The 19,143-nt window shown below is 41.3% G+C and overlaps 2 pseudogenes across 2 annotated transcripts in view; one reads left to right on the plus strand and one right to left on the minus strand.

The window, feature by feature from the left end:
• Positions 1-2,797: 2,797 nt before the first annotated feature.
• On the minus strand, positions 2,798-4,202 carry LOC308233567 (neurofilament light polypeptide-like; annotated as a pseudogene). The gene is made up of 2 exons: positions 3,967-4,202; positions 2,798-3,910 (listed from the first exon to the last, which is right to left on the minus strand). The product of its transcript is annotated as a neurofilament light polypeptide-like (transcript).
• Positions 4,203-4,235: 33 nt separating this feature from the next.
• The window catches only part of LOC308233568 (large ribosomal subunit protein bL9m-like), a 108,983-nt pseudogene continuing 94,075 nt past the window's right edge, over positions 4,236-19,143 (plus strand). The window contains exon 1 of the transcript in view: positions 4,236-4,328. The product of the transcript in view is annotated as a large ribosomal subunit protein bL9m-like (transcript). The remainder of the gene's footprint in view (positions 4,329-19,143) is intronic.

Raw genomic sequence — 19,143 nt, forward strand, 5'->3', positions numbered from 1 at the left:
GTCTAAACACAATAGAAAACATTGCAAGGAGGGACCATCTCAGATTGTGGAGCCTCCTAGATTTCCAAATCCTGCCTACCTCTATCACAAGGCAAAAAACTGTTTAGTAGAAAGCTTATGGACAGTCTACACAGGATAGGATGGTCAGCAAAAAAATAAATGTGGTTTAGCAATTTCTTGCAACACATTAGGGAAAATTATAAAGCCAAAGCAAATTACTGCTTCCTAGACTCAAGGTTAATGACAAATATAACATACTAGAGGCCCGGTGCATGGATTTGTGCACCAGTGCCGTCCCACAGCCTGGCCTACGCCCTCTTGCAATCCAGGACCCCACAGGGCCTGTTGGACTGCCAGTTTCGGCCCCATTCACACAGGATAGCCTGTGGGGATAGGGCCAAAACTGGCAGTATAATGCTGCCTGCTGCTTCTGCCTGCCACTCCTGCTCATCCCGGTCCTGCTGTGCCTGCCGCGGGCTCGCGCCCAGTCAGTCTGTGAGCCCTGCATCTGGCACCCGTTGGTCAGCTGATCGGTGCTCCCACTGTGGGAGTGCACTGACCACCAGGGGGCAGCTCCTGCATTGAGCGTCTGCCCCCTGCTGGTCAGTATGTGTCATAGCAACCAGTCAACCTGTCATTAGGTCGTTTGGTCGCTTAGGCTTCTATATATACTAGAGGCCCGGTGCACAAAATTTGTTCACGGGGGGGGGGGGGGTGCCTCAGCCCAGCCTTCACCCTCTCTAATCTGGGATCCCTCTCACAATCCAGGACTTCTGGCTACCAACTGCTTGCCTGCCTGCCTTCCTGATTGCCCCTAATTGCTTATTCCTGCCAGCCTGATCACCCCCTAACCACTCCCCTGCCAGCCTGATTGATATCTAACTGCTTCCCTGCCAGCCTGTTTGCCCCCAACTTCCCTCCTCTGCCAGCCTGGTCACCCCTAACTGCTCTTCCTGCAGGCTTGATTGCCCCCAACTGCCCTCCCCTGCTGGCCTGGTCACCCCTAACTGCCCTGTCCTGCAGGCCTGGTTCCCCCCAACTGCCATCCCTTGTAGGCCTGGTCCCTCCCAACTGCCCTCCCCTGCTGGCCATCTTGTCGCAGACATCTTGTGTCCACATGGGGGCAGGATCTTTGACCACATGGGGGCAGCCATCTTGTGTGTTGGAGTGATGGTCAATCTGCATATTACTCTTTTATTAGATAGGATAGAGGCCTGGTGCATGGGTGGGGGCCAGCTGGTTTGCCCTGAAGGGTGTCCCGGATCAGGGTGGGGGTTCCCTTGGGGCATGGGGTGGCCTGAGTGAGGAGCCTGTGGTGGTTTGCAGGCCGGCAACGTCCCCTGGCGACCAAGCAGAGGCCCTGGTAACTGGGATTTATTTATCTTCTACAATTGAAACTTTGTAGCCTGGAGTGGAGTTAAGCCTTCTGCTCACTCCGCGGTGGCAGCCATTTCTGTTGGGATTTATTTATCTTCTATAATTGAAATTTTGTAGCCTTAAGCGGAGGCCTGGGCCGGCCAGGGTGTGTGGAAAGCTTGGCTTCCTCCATCGCCAGGGAAACCCAAGCCTCCCTCCTGTTCTCTCCCATGGCTGCAGCCATCTTGGTTGGATTAATTTGCATACTCGCTCCTGATTGGCTTGTGGGTGTAGCAGAGTAATGGTTAATTTTCATATTGCTCTTTTATTAGATAGGATAGACAGGTGGCCCGGTGGATGAAATTCATGCATGGGGGGGTGTCCCTCAGCCCAGCCTGCATCCTCTCCAATCTGTGCCCCCTGTGGGATTGGGCCTAAACTGGCAGTCAGACAACCCCCTCACAATCTGGGACTGCTAGCTCCTAACCGCTCACCTGCCTGCCTGCTTGATCACTCCTAACCATTCTGCCTGCTGGCCTGCTTGCCCCCAACTTTACCCTCCTGCCGGCCTGCTCAGCCCCAACTGGTCCCCTCTGCTGGCCTGTTCACCTCCAACTGCTCCCCCTGTCAGCCTGATCACCCCCAACTGCCCTCCCCTCCTGGCCTGATCACCCCTAATCGCCTCTGCCTCGGCCCCGCCACCATGGCTTTGTCCGGAAGGACGTCTGGAAGGTCTCATGGTCTAATTAGCATATTACCCTTTTATTAATATAGATAGGATATGACATACTGCCATAACTATAACATATGTACCAGTATTACTCTATGAGAATACATACTTCATGCGATAGGAAGGCATCTAATACATCACATTGTATATGTTGTAAGTAGTAGGAAATATTGTATCCGTAGCAATAATATACACCCTGTGACTTCCCTTCCTGATTTGGGAATGGTTCCCCAGTTCTTTGAACGTTTCCTGGCCCCTAATGTTTTTTTGTTTTGTTTTGTTTTTTGTCATTCAGTGTAACTTTATTTACTGTTTATTGCACATGATTTAAGGTCTTTAATTTCTAACCACCAAAGATTCAAAGGACTATTTTTTCCATAAAGTTTAACATTAATATCAGTGAATTCATGTATTCATGTGTTTTTATTGTAAACATCTGAATTATTCACATTGTCATAGATCCTGAACTCATAAGCATGGACCATGCACAGGCTGGCAGCAAGCCAGGAAGCCACTCTGCAAGCAAACGGATACTCTGCATAAGGAGAAAAGTCATAGCACAACATTTAATGTCCAACCTGAGTCACCTCAGAATGTTATATATATTGACTTCTTAATTCATATAGTATCGGGAACTCAACTGCTTGGTTGGTGACGGGGTTGACCTGGTTTCAGGAGGATTATTCCTGAAATAATTAAGGAAAGGGGGGCTCAATCTTTCTTCTTGGTTGCTTGCTCCTCCCCAGAACCTTCATCTTTCTTCTCATCCTCAGCTTCTTGGGCATCTTCTCCTTCACCTTCACCTCCTTCTTCTTCCTCCTTTGCATCCTTAAATTCTTCCTTGGCACCTTCTTTCTCTCCCTCTTCTTCCTCTTTGTCAGCCACTTCCTTCTCCTTCTCCTCCTCTTCAGATTCTCCTTCAGAGGGGGGTTCATTCTTAGCTTCCTCGGCTTTTGCAGCCTCAGTGGTCTCCTCCACCTCAATCTGCTCCTCCTGGACGTGGCTGGTGTATTAAGAAGGGAAGGAGTGAGTGGACATCAAGTAGGAGCTGGTCTGTAACCACCGTAGGCAGATCGACCAAAGATCTGGGAACTCTGGGAGAAGCCGCTGGCTATGCTTCCCACACTGGTGAAACTGTGCTGAGTCTCCTCACCTTCCAAAAGTTTCCTGTGAGCTGCAATGTCAATGTCCAAAGCCATCTTCACATTGAGGAGGTCCTGGTATTCTTTTAAATATCATGCCATTTCACTCTTTGTAGTTCTCAACTCATTTTCTAATTTATTGATTGTGTCCTGCATAGCACTAACGTCAGAATTCTGCTTATCCTCCAGCTCTCGCAGCTGCTTTCCCAGAACTTCATTCATGCCCCGGCATGCTTTGATCTCCAGGGTCTTGGCCTTGAGCAGGCGGCGGCTTTCAGACACCTTGTCCTTGGCGGCGTGCACCCCGTAGGTGTTCTTGGCAGTGCTCTCGGTCAGCATGGTAAAGCAACTCTTGTACCATTCTTCTGCATTCTGCATGTTCTTGGCAGCCAGCTTCTCGTACTGGGCTCGGATGTCCTTGAGCGTGGCAGAGAGGTCGGACTTGGAGAACATGTCCATCTCCACGGAGATCTGAGCATACTGAATCTGAGCCTGCAGCTCGGCAATCTCCTCTTCATGCACCTTCTTCAGAAAGGTGATCTAGTCCATCAGGCTGTCGATGAACTTTTCGAGCTCAGCTCCAGCGAGAGCCACCTCGTCTGCACCTTTGCACTCCTCCATCAGTCAGTCCTCTGCATCCTCATGGTTCAGCACCTCTTCCTGGTAGCATGCCTGCAGGTTGCTCCCAGTCCCTTTCAAGCCCTGGTGCCTTCTAACTGCCCACTGCCCTCTCCTCACCAGGGACGAGGCCCAGTGGGCCAGGGCACCGGCATCCCATTTTCATTAAAATGTTCAACCCCGGCCTGCTCCACTGGTGTCCACAGGCGGCCCGGGGGCAGACAATGATCCCAGAGACACTGGCCATCCCCCCTGCCAGGGTCCCCAATAGCAACCTGGACCCCGTGGGCGGCATCAGGCGCTGCCTGCCCAGCCTTCCCGGTTACCGAACGCACACTGGACTCCACGGGCGGCATCACGCACTGCCTGTCAGGTCTGCCCGGATACCGATGGCGGCCTGGACCCCACAGTCAGTGTCTCGTGCTGCCCACCCAGCCTGCCAGGATATCGATTGCGGCTTGGACCCCACAGGCGGCAGTCAGGCACAGCCCACCCCTCCTGCATATGCAAATTTACCCACCATCTTTGTTGGCTTAACTTGCATATTGGCTGTGGGCATAGCGGAGGTGCCATCAATTAGCATTTTTCTCTTTTATTAGTGTAGGCTAGAGGCCCGATGCACAAAATTTGTACAAGGGGCTCAGCCCTCACAGCCACAGCAGCTTGCCTTGGCCCTCGCAACCCCAGCTTTGTCTGGAAGGTCATCCGGAAGGACGTCCGGAAGATCGTTCGGCTGTCTGGTCTAATTAGCATATTATGCTTTTATTATTATAGATACCTGAGAGAGGATATTGGAAGAAATATGGAAAGATTTATATAGATTACCTGAGTCTATGACTACCAGAATTATATACCATAGCAGTTGGAATTCATAAAAATATAAACCACTTCTAGTAGCTATTTCTATATAATATCTAAACCTTCAAAAAGTGGTGTTTTGACCCTAAGATCATACAGCATGATGATACTTTTTGTACTGAATCAATATAAATTAACTGTGGTAGTTGTACACATGTAATTCAACTATTTTAATTAAAATTCACATAATTTTAATTTATTTGAGATAGATTATTCAAAGGATTAAAACACATTCTTTTTTTTTTAATACTCACCCAAGAATATTTTTTCCATTGATTTTTACACTGAGTGGAAGAGAGAGGGAAAGACAGAGAGAAATATTGATGTGAGAGAAACACCTCGATTAAGTGCTTCCTGCAGGAACCCAACCAAAGCCCAGGCAGAGGAGGAGCCTGCAACTGAGGTACATGCCCTTTACCAGAATCAAACTAGGGACCCTTCGGTCCACAGGCCGACACTCTATCTACTGAGCCAAACTGGCTAGGGCCACAGATTTTCTGGTTTATTTGTGTGACAATCCTTTAAATGCCATGGTTCCTTAGGGTTTTGTCTTCTTTTTTCACCTTATACTCACTCTCTGCGAGAAAACTGTAACCAAAATGAAGGTTTGGCTGCCTGCTGCAGCAAAAACCAAACTTGTGAGACAGGTGCTAGGAAGAGGATTATTCTGGTACTGCAACCTGAGAGAATAGTGGACTCCTGTTTCAAAGACACCCCTCTTTCCTGCTCAAGCCTTATTCTTATAGGGATAGGGAAGGGAGGGCTTTTTCTTCCTATCCAAATATCTTGCTAACTTTTGGGCCCTCAGGCCCTGTCCATTCATCTTTCTAGCTTTTGGTGTACTCAGGGTAAGAACCTCCTCCTGCATCTTGTTGGCCAATGGGGGAGACTCCTCTGTGTTCCAACTGACTGGCAGGGGTGGGCAAACTTTTTGACTCGAGGGCCACAATGGGTTCTTAAACTGGAACGGAGGGCCGGAACCAAAGCATGGATTGAGTGTTTGTGTGAACTAATATAAATTCAAAGTAAAGGAGCGGAGGGGAGAGCAAGAGAACCGGATAGAACAGCCGGATCCGTCCGCGGGCCATAGTTTGCCCACGGCTGGAATAGTCATTCACTCCTATAACTCCAGTTAACAGATATTTGCTTTCTCTTCTTCAATTATCTTTTCTAATTTCTGAATCCATACATAGGATGCTTTTTAAAGGAATCTATACTTAGATACCTTAGATAGGCAGAATTAAAATCACACAATTAAAAAAATCTAACAATCACTTCCCATGAATATAAAACTGCTGTAGGCAGTCAACTGGATTACTCACAATTGTCTCTTGTTTTCACATTTATCATATATTCTCTTCAAAGTAGTAAGAATGACCCTTTAGCATTCAAATCTAATATTTTTCTGCTTATGATCCCCAAAGTTTCCTTTCCATTATTATAAAATTTAAACTCCTTAATTTGTCCTTTAAAAATTTCAAGAATCTATTCTGTGTAGCTTCATTTTCCCCATCACTGCAGATATATGTCATCATGTACTATGCATTCAGTTCCTTGGATGTGCCATGCTTGTTTCTGTGAGAAGCCCCGTATGTACTTCATACCCTACACCTGGAACAATTCTCCTATTTTTTTAATGAATTAGGTCAAATTATTTAATATTAGTTCTGTTCAAATTTTCCATATCATTGTTCATTTTCTGTCTGGTAGTTTTATCAATTATTGAGAGTGAGGAAGGTGTGATTTCTGCAATTACTTGTGATAAATTCATACACTATTTATCCTTTTAAATTTTCCAATGTTTGTTTCATATATTTTGGGGCTTTTCATTTGGTTCATATATATTTATAATTATTACATTATGATGAACTGACCCATTTATTATTATAATATGTCTTTGTTACTAGTACCACATTTTTATCATGAAATCTATGTTGTCTGATATTAGTGTAGCTACTCCAGCTATCTTATGGTTACTGTTTGTATGGTATGTTTTCTTTTTATCCTTTTAATTTTAATTTGTTTGTTTCTTCAACTATAAATAGTGTCTCTTACAGACAGCATTTAATTGGATTGTTTTTTATTCAGTCTGATACTCTCTACATTTTTATTGTACTAATTTATCATTTTACACTTAATGGAATTAGTGAATTTACATCTTCATTTTTATATTGATTTTAAATACATCTAATATCTTTTTTGTCACTCTGTCCTTCCTCCACTGCCTTCCTTTGTGTTACATAGATATTTTGTAGTGTGTCATTTGAATTATTTTTATAAATTTTGAGTTATTTTCTTAGTTATTTCTAGCATCTCTTAGGTTGCTCTGAGAATTGCAAAATACATCTTAATTTAAAACAATATAATTCTGATTAATACCAAGTTAATTTATATAGTGTGTAGAAACTTTGCTTACTTTCTTATTTTTCCTTTGTGTTATCATTGTGATGAAAATTATAATTTTTAATGTTTCTAGCCCAACAGCACAGTATTATAAATAGTGTTTTATATAGTTTTCTTTTGAATCAGTTAAGAAAAGAGTAAGATATATATTTGCATACTAACTTTTATGTTATCTATGTAATTACCTTTATTAGTCCTTTATTCCTTGGTGTTGGTCTAAGCTACTTCTTAACAGCCTGAAGAAGTTCTTTTAGCAAATCTTGTAAGGCAGATCTGCTAGCAACAAATTTTTCAACCTTAACTTACTGGGAATATATTTATTTATGTTGTTACACATTTTCCCCAGTACTTTAAATATATCATCCCACTGATTCTGGCCCCCATTGTGTCTGATGAAGAGGCAGTTCTCAACTGAACTGAGGTTCCCTTGTATGTGATGGGTCATTTTTTTTCTCTTTCTGCATTCAAGATTTCCTCTTTTTGTCTTTTGATAATTTGATTACAGTGGGTCTTGGTATGGAGCTCTTTGAGTTTTTGCATTTTATTGAGCTTCTTAGACACATATATTAATTTTTTCATCAACCTTGGGCTGTTTTGAATCATTATTTTCTCTAATTTTTTTCTGCCCCTCTCTCTCCTCTCTTTTGGGGATTTCTGTTATGTATACATTAGCATAGTAATACTATCCCACAGGTCTCTCAGGATCATTCATTTTCTTCTTCAGTGACTGTTCATTCTGTTCTTCAGTCTGGAAAATCTCTATTGACTTATTTTTATCTTCACTGATTATTTCTTTTGCCAACTCAAATGTGCAATCAAGCACTTCTAGCATATTTTTTAATTTTAGTTACTGTTGTGTGTTTTTTTTAACCAGAGAATTTCCATTTTTTATTATGTATATCTCTTTATTAATATTCTCTACTGGTGATTCTTTGATGTTGTAATTTTTTAAAATTATGTAATCTTATTTTATTTTTGTGCTTTAAACATATCTTTTGATAGTTAGATACAGTTCTATTGGTCGCTTTTTTTTCTCCCTATAGGTCAGTTGTTGTTTTTTTGTTGTTGTTGTTTTGTTTGTTTCCCTGTATATCTCATAATTTTAGGAGAAGACTCTACATTTTAGGTAAATTATATAATGTCCCCCAGTTGTTGTTTTTGCTACTTTTGTTGGTGACTTGCCTAGATTAATTGTGTAGAAACTGTCTTCTCTATAGTATCCAAACGCTAAAACCTCTGTCTATTGTTTAAAACTATTTTTAGTTATTATTTTAAAATCCAGTTTCATAAGCAGAGCTTAGGGTCACATAAAGATTAGGCAAAACTTTTTTTTAAAACATCATGAGCCAGTAAGGCTTCCACCATTTGCTAAGGGAATCAGTGTGTGAATTGTGGTACATATTCAAAGTTCAGGCAGTTTACACTGTTGTTCTCTCCTTGAAAAGCATCTCCTGTCCTGCCAGGCTTGAGTAACTACCTGGGACCATCTCCTTTGTTTCCTGAGCATGAAGCAGCCCTGCACAGCACACAGCCTTCTAGATCACCATGAATTTATTGAACCTTTTCAAAGCCCCGTGACTGTCTCATTCCTTAGATCTCCCTTTAAAGTTTTAGGCTGGTCCCTTGCTTTCCCCAAGGAGCATCACAGCCTGAGTCAGCTGATATAATGACTTCCCCTAGTATCTGCCACAAATTACTGGTTATTTTAACAATGCCGAGTGTGGGTCTTCTCCATGGATCCTTGGACCAGATGAGCCATAACAGAATTGTGCAGGCACACCTTAAAGCACCACACACCTCCCTATCATTACCAAGATTCCATAGTTCTTCTTGCTTAGTTAACAAGAAAATTGTATGTCTTTGGTTAGTTTCCAGAGTGCTGAAATGCTTAGTTTTGGTAATTTGTTTTTTGGGTTTTGTTTTGCGTTTTAGGGGAGAGGATTTGCTGATGTTCTTATTCTACCATTCCTGAAGGTCCCCCATACTTGCACAGAATTTTAAAGCATAAGTAATAGGTTTCCAGATAAATACTATGGGAAGAGGTATCCTAGATAATGAGGACACATAATAGATACATGAATTGCACACTAGGCTTAGGTAACTACAAATAACTCATTGAGAGTAGAGAATAAGAAAAGATAAGGTTGAGCAAATTCACAAGATACTGTAATCATATCATGTTAAGGAAGTAGGATATCATTCTGTAGGGATTGGGATGTGAATAAAGATTTTGAGTGAGTGAATAAAGGTTATTTAGGAAAGTCACTCTGATATGGAATTCAGGTATACTGGAAAAAGATAAGACTCAAGAAAGGGATAAGAGAACACAGGCTGCTTTTATACCTTGGCTAAGAAGTGATGTGGAGGTGGGTAAACTTGAAAAATGTGTAAAGATTTAGAGGGTAGTGTTGATAGAACTAATTATCTAAAAGTGGAAGGTGAGCTCTAGCAATAAAATAAATCTCGGATTCTAAGACACAATTCAGTTCAGAGAAGCTGAATGGTATTATCACTCTGTATGTCTCATAAGTAACCAAAATTTGTTTAAATAATTATTCTATTATCTATAATAATAAAAGCATAATATGCTAATTAGACCAGACAGCTGAACAGCGGAACGACCGTCTGAACAACCTTCCAGATGGAGCCTGGACTGCGAGAGCAGAGGCAGCTGGGGCTGAGAGGGCCAAGTCCCTTGCACCAAATTCATGCATCAGGCCTCTAGTATGAAAATAAGAGAGAAAAAGATTAAAAAAGTAAATTCCTAAGTATTCAGAAAAAAATAAAATTCTCTTTAATATTAAAAATATGTTCTAACCTCATATGTATAGTTTTAATAAGTAATAAATTAAATTAATAATAGACTTAAAAAGACTCAGATATCTTAATCACCAAGTTTAAGACATTTACTCTCAGAAAAGCCAATAAATAAGTAACCATACCTAAAAATTGAGAAAGCAAACTGCATCAAGATTTCAGGAAACAACATTTCCTACAAGCATAAATATAACTAAATTATGAAAATAAGCAAATATCTTGTGGAGAATAAATCTAAATAATGCAAAATCCTGAAGTTTTATTTTACAGGAATATGTATACACTGAGAGAGAAAGTCTGTATGATGTATTGTTTTCATATGTTTTTACTGTACAAAAATTCCTTGCTAGCAAACCAGGCCTTCTTTTCAGATATTGAGCATTTAGCAATTTGTTGATGATAAAAATAATTTAATAACATATGTAAGATGGCCTATCAAAAAATAATTTAAAAATACAATGTTGTCACCTAAATTCCAGATGGGCTAATTTTTTCAACTGAAGACTAAGAGTACAAGTAACTTTTTTCCCCAAATAATAGTGCTAATTCCAAGCTTCACTTATAGCCTGCTTATATGTCCCTAAAGATTTAGTTGATGTCAGCAGTTAATGGTTGGTTTTCTCTTTAGGCCTATGATAAAAGTCAGAGCAAATGAATACTTTCAAAAGCTGCATGATAATTACATTAATAAATGATTTGGAAGGATTGATACTATGTTTTAAAATCTGTAAATATATTTTTAATGATCAGAATGTGCATTTAAGTTACAATTGAGTTTCCATGGAGTGGAATGAGGCATTGACGGTTTTCATCACATTTATTGTAGACATGCTTTGAATCTCTATCGGCTTTTCCTTTCTATTTTTAAAAAATGCTGGCAATTATCCTGTAATGCAATGGGCATTTAACCTGTCCTGGATTCTGAACATCTGGAGAAGCATGGGCCTCTATCCGTGCATCTTGATGCCTGTAAAAACAAAGGCGTTCAGCCTATGTCACTGTCAGTGCCTCAGGACAGCATTTAGATATTGTAAAACCGAAGCCAGAATGTTGTAATCATAGAATAAATTTAGTCCATTTTCTTTGATAGACTCACAAAAGAATATTTTATTTCACAGAAAAAATGCCAACATAATGTCAAAGAAATGACTAGCACATAGTAATAGATCCATAAATATAGCATGATGAAATATAGACTACAGTATTCCATTCAGCACATAAAAAACAAATTGGCCAAACTTCACAATTCACTAGGTTTTGAAGGAGTATTTTGCCATTTCAGTTTTGTAAATTGTGTTATAAAGGAGGAAGGAAAATAACCCCCAAAAATCAATCCCATTTCCTGGATCTTGGTTTGCACATAAATCACAGGTAAGGCCCAAGTATGAACTTTCAATTTCTGGTCTATGTTTTGCCACTGACTTGCTACATGTGGCAATTACATCTGGGGATGTGATTAGAAAAGAAGGAAGTATATTCATGGTATTTTTCAACAGATAAGTCTTTCAGCAAAATATTCCATCCCAGCTCTTGGCTCACTATACCCACTAATTCAGAGCCCAGAAGCCTCATGATATGATATGCTGTTCTTTGGAAAGAAGTGTAACTTCCAAGCTACTTCTTTTCTGCACATGCTCTGAGCTCCACTCATTTTAAGCATCCACACAGTTTAGTCACCTTGCACAACCCAGAAGTTCATGAAACTCTATGATGCACTGTTAGCCCATGCTGACTCTTACTTCATTTCATTAGTTCTAGTCATTCTATAAATATTATTTTGTATGTTTTTTTATAGTCATTTCAGTGATATCTGTGAAGGTAAAACATGTGGGCTCAGTTCACAACCTACTATGGGTTTACAGAAATCATTTATCATGCTGAAATTTTTATCTTTTAAGTAAAATAACATGGCCTCCATACAACATTGACCCAAAATGATGTTTACAAAAAAGTTTGAGATTGGTGAGTGAAAGCTATAGTTAATAAACAGTAAGTAGTTTGTTATGAATCTCTTAGAACAAATGATTCTGCTCCACTTACAAAATATCTTTTCTGTATAAGTGTTGTCTTAATTTCATTCTATTAAGAATTATACTTCATAGCCTAATACAGTGGTGAATAATCTGGAGTTATAGAAACTTGAGTTCAAATCTTCCTCTTCCATTTATTAACTTTATGAACTTGAAAAAAATTATTGAACTCCTCAGGCTTTCTTTTTCTTTCTGTACAATTTATTTATTTATTTATTTATTTATTTATTTATTTATTTATTTATTTCACCACCATTTAAGTACCTAACTTTACTAGGTTTTTATAAAGATGAATAAAAGATTGGAAGTAAAGCGTTAACTTACTAGTTAATATGCCCTGAACAAACACGTGACAATACTGAGTTATCAATCTTTCTTCATTACATACAATATTGCTGTTGAAAACAAACCAGGAAAGTATAAAATAATTTCAAAGTATTGGTATTTATATTGTCCAGGAAATAAATTTCAATTAAAGTAATATCAACAAAAAATAGATGTGGAAAGCAAGCTGAAAAATTATGTCTGAACTCTTCCATGCCCTCTCAAAATCATTTGAAAGCAAATATTTAAATTGACTCCTAAAAGAATGCAGGAAATGATTTAATCTCCAATAACCCTTCCATTTGTGTCTCTCCAGGTCACTTTTCTGACATTGCTCTACAGGAGTCCTGTAGTTTCCTATATTAACTAAAAGACAAGGACAAGATGACGTCATTAGGTTTGTTGCTTTTATGTGGAAATTCAGTGTTCCCTGAGCTGGGAATCCAGGGGAGTTTGCCTTATGCTCTCAGGCTGCCTTTCTCCCTGGTCTCTCCCTCTCTCTCTCTCTCTCTCTCTCTCTCTCTCTCTCTCTCTCTCTCTCTCTCTTTTTTCTGATTAGAGAGAGAGAGAGGACAGCAGAGGGAGAGAGAAAAACATCCCTGTGAGAGAAACAAGGAACTGCTGCTCCTGCATGCCCCCGACTGGGGATTGAGCTGAGGTGACCTTTTGGTGCCTGGGACAACACTCAACCAACTGAACCACATGGGCCTGGGCTCTCCCTGGCCTTCCGACTGACAGGCTGTGTGCCTATGTTCACAGAGGTGACCTGACCCTCTTTTCTAGATCATTGCTCTCAACATTCATTTGGCAGTAAGGGAGATGATTGTATTTCCCAAGCAAATGAAAACAACTGGGCTGAATAGCTAGAGACGAGCTAAGGCTAGATTCTTTTCAAAATGGTCTCTCACATTTCAAAATTTACAAACTAGAAGAGGGCATGCCATGGTTCTTCATTGTCACCAGCGCTTTAGGAATGTCCTCTTTAAATGCTTACAGAGACTCGCATAGCCAAAGTTACCTGGTGTACTGGTTTGCTAGGGTTGCCCTAACAATGCACCCCAGTTTATGTCCTCACAGTTTTGGAAGCTAGAAGTCCCAGGTCAAGGCGTGAGCAGGGTTTGTTTCTTCTGATTGCCTTGCAGATTGCTGTCTCCTCCCCATTACATTTTCTTCCCTCTGGGCCTGTCTGTGCTCAAATTTCCTCTTCATAGAAGAACACAGGTCATATTGGGTTAGGGCCCACCCCAATAACATCAGTGAACCTTTATTACACCTCTGAAGGCCCTATTTCCAAATAAAGTCACATTCTGTGGTACTGGGAAACCCTGAGAGGGTGAGACACAATTCAGCCCATGACATCTGATAACTGGTTTTGTTACAATTGTTAGCTAGTTATTAAAAGAAAGAAAGCAAGGGAAGTCAGCCACTATGAAGCATCGTCAGCTGAGGACACTGAGCCTGTTTGCTTCATCAGGAAGCTACAGCTTCATATACCAAGAATCTAGGCATTGTCCCTCCAGGTTAATTAATACCTCACCCTCCCCTCCTCTGATATGAGATTGCATGGGGAAGGGCAGGGAAGATAAGGACATGTGCAATAAAGTAAAAATGGCACAGGGGGAGGTACTGAACCATAGAGGACAGTCAATCTAACCTGGGAAAAAGACAGTTGGCTACGGGGTGGACACCATGCATGCCCACAAAAAAACTGGGCTATTTTGAAAAAGCTCCTGGTTAAAATCCCAGGGAACAAAGAATCAATCAATCTCTTTCTTACTAGGTGACCCATACTCCTCACATTCATTCCCACATTCTCTCCCATCTCCGGAGCACAGGTAGAGTGGCCACTTGGGGCCTCAGAAGACTACACGGGCTCTAAAGGAATATGAAATAGAAACTCTGGGCCCTGGCCTTTATTTTGGCTTTGCTGAAAACACGGTTGGACTTTGTCCGTGGAGGGATGGAGGGAGATGGGGCATTGGAAGCCCAGGCGCAGCCATCACAAATAAATCATTTTGCCACCTGTGGGAACCACTCCAGAGACACTGGCTAGTCAAGGCAATAGAAAGGCCTTGTTGATAGTGTGCCAGATGGCCAAGGCCACTCTGAACTTGGGAGTCTTAATCAGAATGTTCCAGGCTAAGATACCATAAGAAGGTGCAAGGGCAACCATTACAGTACACTGCGCACGCGTGCCTTGCTGCAGCCAAAGTGACTGATGTCACTGTTGGGCTAGAGGCCTCTTTTGGCTAAATGATATACTATGTTCCTGAGCAGCCATGGTGCTGCTGCGATGTAGGGGGAAGGGCTGAGAGAGGTGAGAGAGGCTGGAGAGGCTACTGAGGCTATAGCTCCAAGGGAGAGCTCAGGTGCTGCTGCTATAGGAGGTGGGAGGTCTAGAGGCAGCGTGCGGTTGCTCAGATAGTAGCTGTGGGTACAGAGACTACTACTGCTTAATGGGAAAGATGTATTCGTTTATTAGCTGGTGTGTGGCTACCTGAATGGCACTTTGCTGTGAAGGGCTGTTTTGTCCGATGGCTATATGGCCACTGGCTCTGACAATAAGGACTGATTCTTATACACCCACAACTTCTCACAGCTTCTCCATCTACCACCCAGCGTCCAAGAACGTCCAGCCCCTGGCAGAGGGGCTTGGCCCCGACAGTTAGTGCAATGGGCAGGGTTTGAGAAGGAACCTGCCCTGACGGTTGGCATAGTCGAGCAGAATTCAGAAGACTATATGGACTCAGAGCAGGAGTGCTCTTGCTGTTTCTGACACCACCACATGACAATCTCCTGTGAGAGATTCTTTTTAAAGGCTTTTCTTGTGGTCCTGTGGAAGAGCCTAATTTTCACTGACAGCAGTTTCACGCTTTAAAAGTATACCCCTCACATGCCATCTAATTGTTTGCAAAATTTCCTCCCAAACTGCCTGACACAGGCCTTCCAGATGGGAATAATTATTTTTTAACAATGAATACCTTATTTTAAAATAATCTAACTCACCCCTTGGTAGTGTCACCAAATGCTTCTGACAAAGGAAATAAATGCCCTGGGATTAGAAAGACCTAAGAATCAAAAGCCTTCCGTTCTCAGAAACCAGTGTTAGAGAACTCTAACCCAGAAGCTTCAGTAATGATGCAGAGATGGTGATAAAATGTTGAAACCTGTGTTTAAAAAACACAGTGCCAGAAGAAGAGACTGCAGCAGCACAAAGAACAGACTGCCAATTTAAAGAAGGGGGAGCTCCCCCAAAACAAAGTGTACCACTGTTTGCTTAGAAGAGGCTGGACATTAAGCACAAAAAGCAGAGAATAAGAGAACATTATAATAAATAACACTTCCTTAAGAACATCCTGGATCCAGGACTGAATCTATAAACAGAGGATTTTTTTTTTTCTGATGGTAATGTAAAAAGTCAGTTAACTCTCACATGCGACTTTTACCATTCTAAATTATAGAATTTTAAACATTTTTGATATAATATAGCATCATTTTAAATATTACTTAAAAGCAGTTGATTCAGGCCTGCTTTAGGCTAAAGAAATAGTTTTAACATAATTGGACTAATACCTCTGCTTGGACCCAAGTATTTTCTCCTGTTACAATTTCTCAAAAATCATGTCATAAATGGCTTTACACAGGTAGTATCAATATCATTTAAAATCACAGAAGACTGAGTTGGGCGTGCTGATGGGAGAGAATAAACTTGAAATTTAACCTCCACAACTGTTACCTATTGGTTAAGAGATAATGGTCAGGAATTTAGATCTTCTTGGTTTCAGGCTCAAACTCCCCCTCATTACAAAATCCCCTCAATACTAGTATCTTCGTAAATAACAAAAAAGGTCTAAAAAATAGCTGGCCCATCTATTTTAACCATACTGTTATTATTAAGTATAGCATTATTATTATCAACATATTTTTAATGCCTTTATAACCTTTCTTTCTCTCATTACAGATCAGCTCTGCTTCCTCAGGCTCTGGCACTTAAAGTATCCATTGTTATTCTGTTCATACACTTAATCTTTATATGCATATTCTTTTTTTTTTTTTTTTTTTTAATATATTTTATTGATTTTTTACAGAGAGGAAGGAAGAGGGATAGATAGTCAGAAACATCGATGAGAGAGAAACATCGATCAGTTGCCTCTTGCACACCTCCTACTGGGGATGTGCCCGCAACCAAGTTACATGCCCTTGACCGGAATCGAACCTGGGACCTTTCAGTCCGCAGGCTGACGCTCTATCCACTGAGCCAAACCGGTTTTGGCTATATGCATATTCTTATATGAAAATGGGAGATAAATATCTTATCTGCATCATAAACTTATTTGAACTAAATGAGATAGTGCTAATAAAGAGTTAAACACTTTGCCACATACTTATCACTCAAATGCTAATGTATATTATTTAAAAACTAGAGGCCCAGTGCACTACATTCGTGCATGGGGGGGCCCTCAGCCCAGCCTGTGCCCTCTCACAGTCCGGGATCCCTCGGGGGATGTCCGCCTATTGGTGTAGGACATCCCTTGAGGGGTCCTTAGCACTGCCAGGGAGGAGGGAGAGGCTCCCGCCGCTTGCCAGCTGTGAGTCCAGCTTCTGGCTGAACAGCGCCCTCCCCCTGTGGAAGCACACTGACCACCAGGGGGCAGCTCCTGCGTTGAGCATCAGCCCTGGTGGTCAGTGTGCGTCATAGCGACTGGTTGTTCCTCCATTCGGCCGATTTGCATATTAGGGTTTTATTATATAGGATTGGGAATGATGTTGTTTTATATTTAATGTAGTGTATTTTTTCTCTGGTCATGAGCATATGGCAGAGAACTCAGTTTGGCAACCTAAATGGGTTAGAAGAAATGTGGCTACGGGAAGGAAATAAGTTGGGCATTGGCTCACTCTCACCTTGAGTAAGGCTGAACAGGTGTTGGAGGCACATTTAGACCCTCTGCAACCAAACCAGTTCGGAGGGCAAGAGTCCCAGTCAGTGGCCAAGACTTACCTTCTAAGTGGTGGTAGTTTTTCTCACAGGTAGACAGAGAGCAGTGTTCAGATTCAGCTGTCATCTGGAATGCTTATACCTACAGTCTCAGACACTGGGAATGGGCAAGCCAACAAGCCCTACATGAGAACTTGCAAGAGCAAATCAAGGACACAACTCAAGAAATAAATAAAGTCTGTTTCCGACCACTGAGTTGCATGGCACTGGGGAGCCTAAGCACTCTAGGAGTTAGGCAATAATTTTGCATGGTCAATCCTGGGGCAATCACGAGATGACCCAGAGAATTGATTTAATATCAAACTCCCATGCTTGATACTTTATGAAATCCCTGCTCCTGTAAGGATTACTTTACGCATAGGGTGGCCTAAGTGTACTGGGGATGAAGGGAATGAGTGCCCTGAAGTGAATTGCAGGAGACAAGGCAGGTGTACCGGCAGGTGCACTGGCTGACACTTCCTAATAATAAAAGCTTCCATTCTTTCTGCCAATGCTCATAATCCACACCCAAATTCCACATTCAAACTGTTTTAAAGTAGCATTGTCCTCTAAAAAGAGATTATCCCAGGAATATTTTCAACTTGTGTTCTAAAATATAAGGCTATTTAAACACTTTACACTGAGTGGCCAGATTATTATGATCTCTGAACGCATAACAAACTGGCCACTCCTTGTATATCCTATATAATAAAAGTCTAATATGCAAATTGTCCCCTCAAACAGGAGTTCGACCAGCAAGCAGGCTGGCCAACTACCCATGTCCCCTCCCTCTGGCCAGGCTGGCTGGACCCCACCCATGCACGAATTCATGCACCAGGCCTCTAATATAAATATATATATATATATATATATATATATACACACACACACACACACACACACACACACACACACACACTGCACACACTGAGTGGCCAGATTATTATGCATTCAGAGATCATAATAATCTGGCCACTCAGTGTATATGGTACAGTAGCAGAAAGAGTATTGAAAATTTGAGTTGTGCCCTTGGCCCTACCATTGATTAACTGTATGATATTGGGAACATAGTGGATGTCTCTGTGGCCCAGTTTTCTGGTTTGCAAAATGAAAATGGATCTTTTGGAGGCAGATACTTAATGGATTGGATGGGGGAGAGAAGAGAAATTAAGAAACTCTGGGTCAATTATTTCTGAAGTTTACTTCAGAAAGAAGGATCTGTTAACTCATGATGTGGCAGATCTGCACTTTTTTCAGGGCTGCTCACAGTAACAAGAATCAGCTGTCTTTGTAAACCATTGTGCAGACTGGGCCATTCCATGGGTCACTTAAAAGGTGTGGCCAATTATTTCCACATTACCCAAGTGAGGAGAGTAAAGACATTTCAGCTGTTCCCAGGTAGAGGCAGCATGGTGGTGTAGAATGTGTGTATAAATCTTGTGTAATCCTTGCTCTACCGATTCATGATCTGTGTTACCTTGCACACATATATAATTTGTCCTCGACTAGGATGTTCAAAAATATAAAAATACCTCCCTCCTATGGTTGTTCTGGGGTTAAGTAAAATCTCTCACTCAATAATTATTCCTTGCTTACTGTCTACATAATAGTGGGCTAGCACATTGGTATTGAGGATGAGGAAGACACAGTTTTGTTTCTCTAAATACTCTTTCTGGTGCTTCAGAACGCCAAGCATGGTCCTGACCTATAGTATGGAATCATTGGGAGCTAGTTTTCTTTTTTCCAAATGCAAAATTGCATGCTTATGTAAGAGAATAGGACACACACTTTAAAACAAAATGGCTGTATTTTTAGTGCAGCCTTCTGGAACCCATATGCTAATCCAAATGAATAGCTCTAATAATATTATTTCAGGTAAATTAGCAGGCC

Source organism: Plecotus auritus (genome assembly GCF_963455305.1).
Source record: "Plecotus auritus genome assembly, chromosome: 9".
In the NCBI taxonomy this organism is placed as follows: domain Eukaryota; kingdom Metazoa; phylum Chordata; class Mammalia; order Chiroptera; family Vespertilionidae; genus Plecotus; species Plecotus auritus.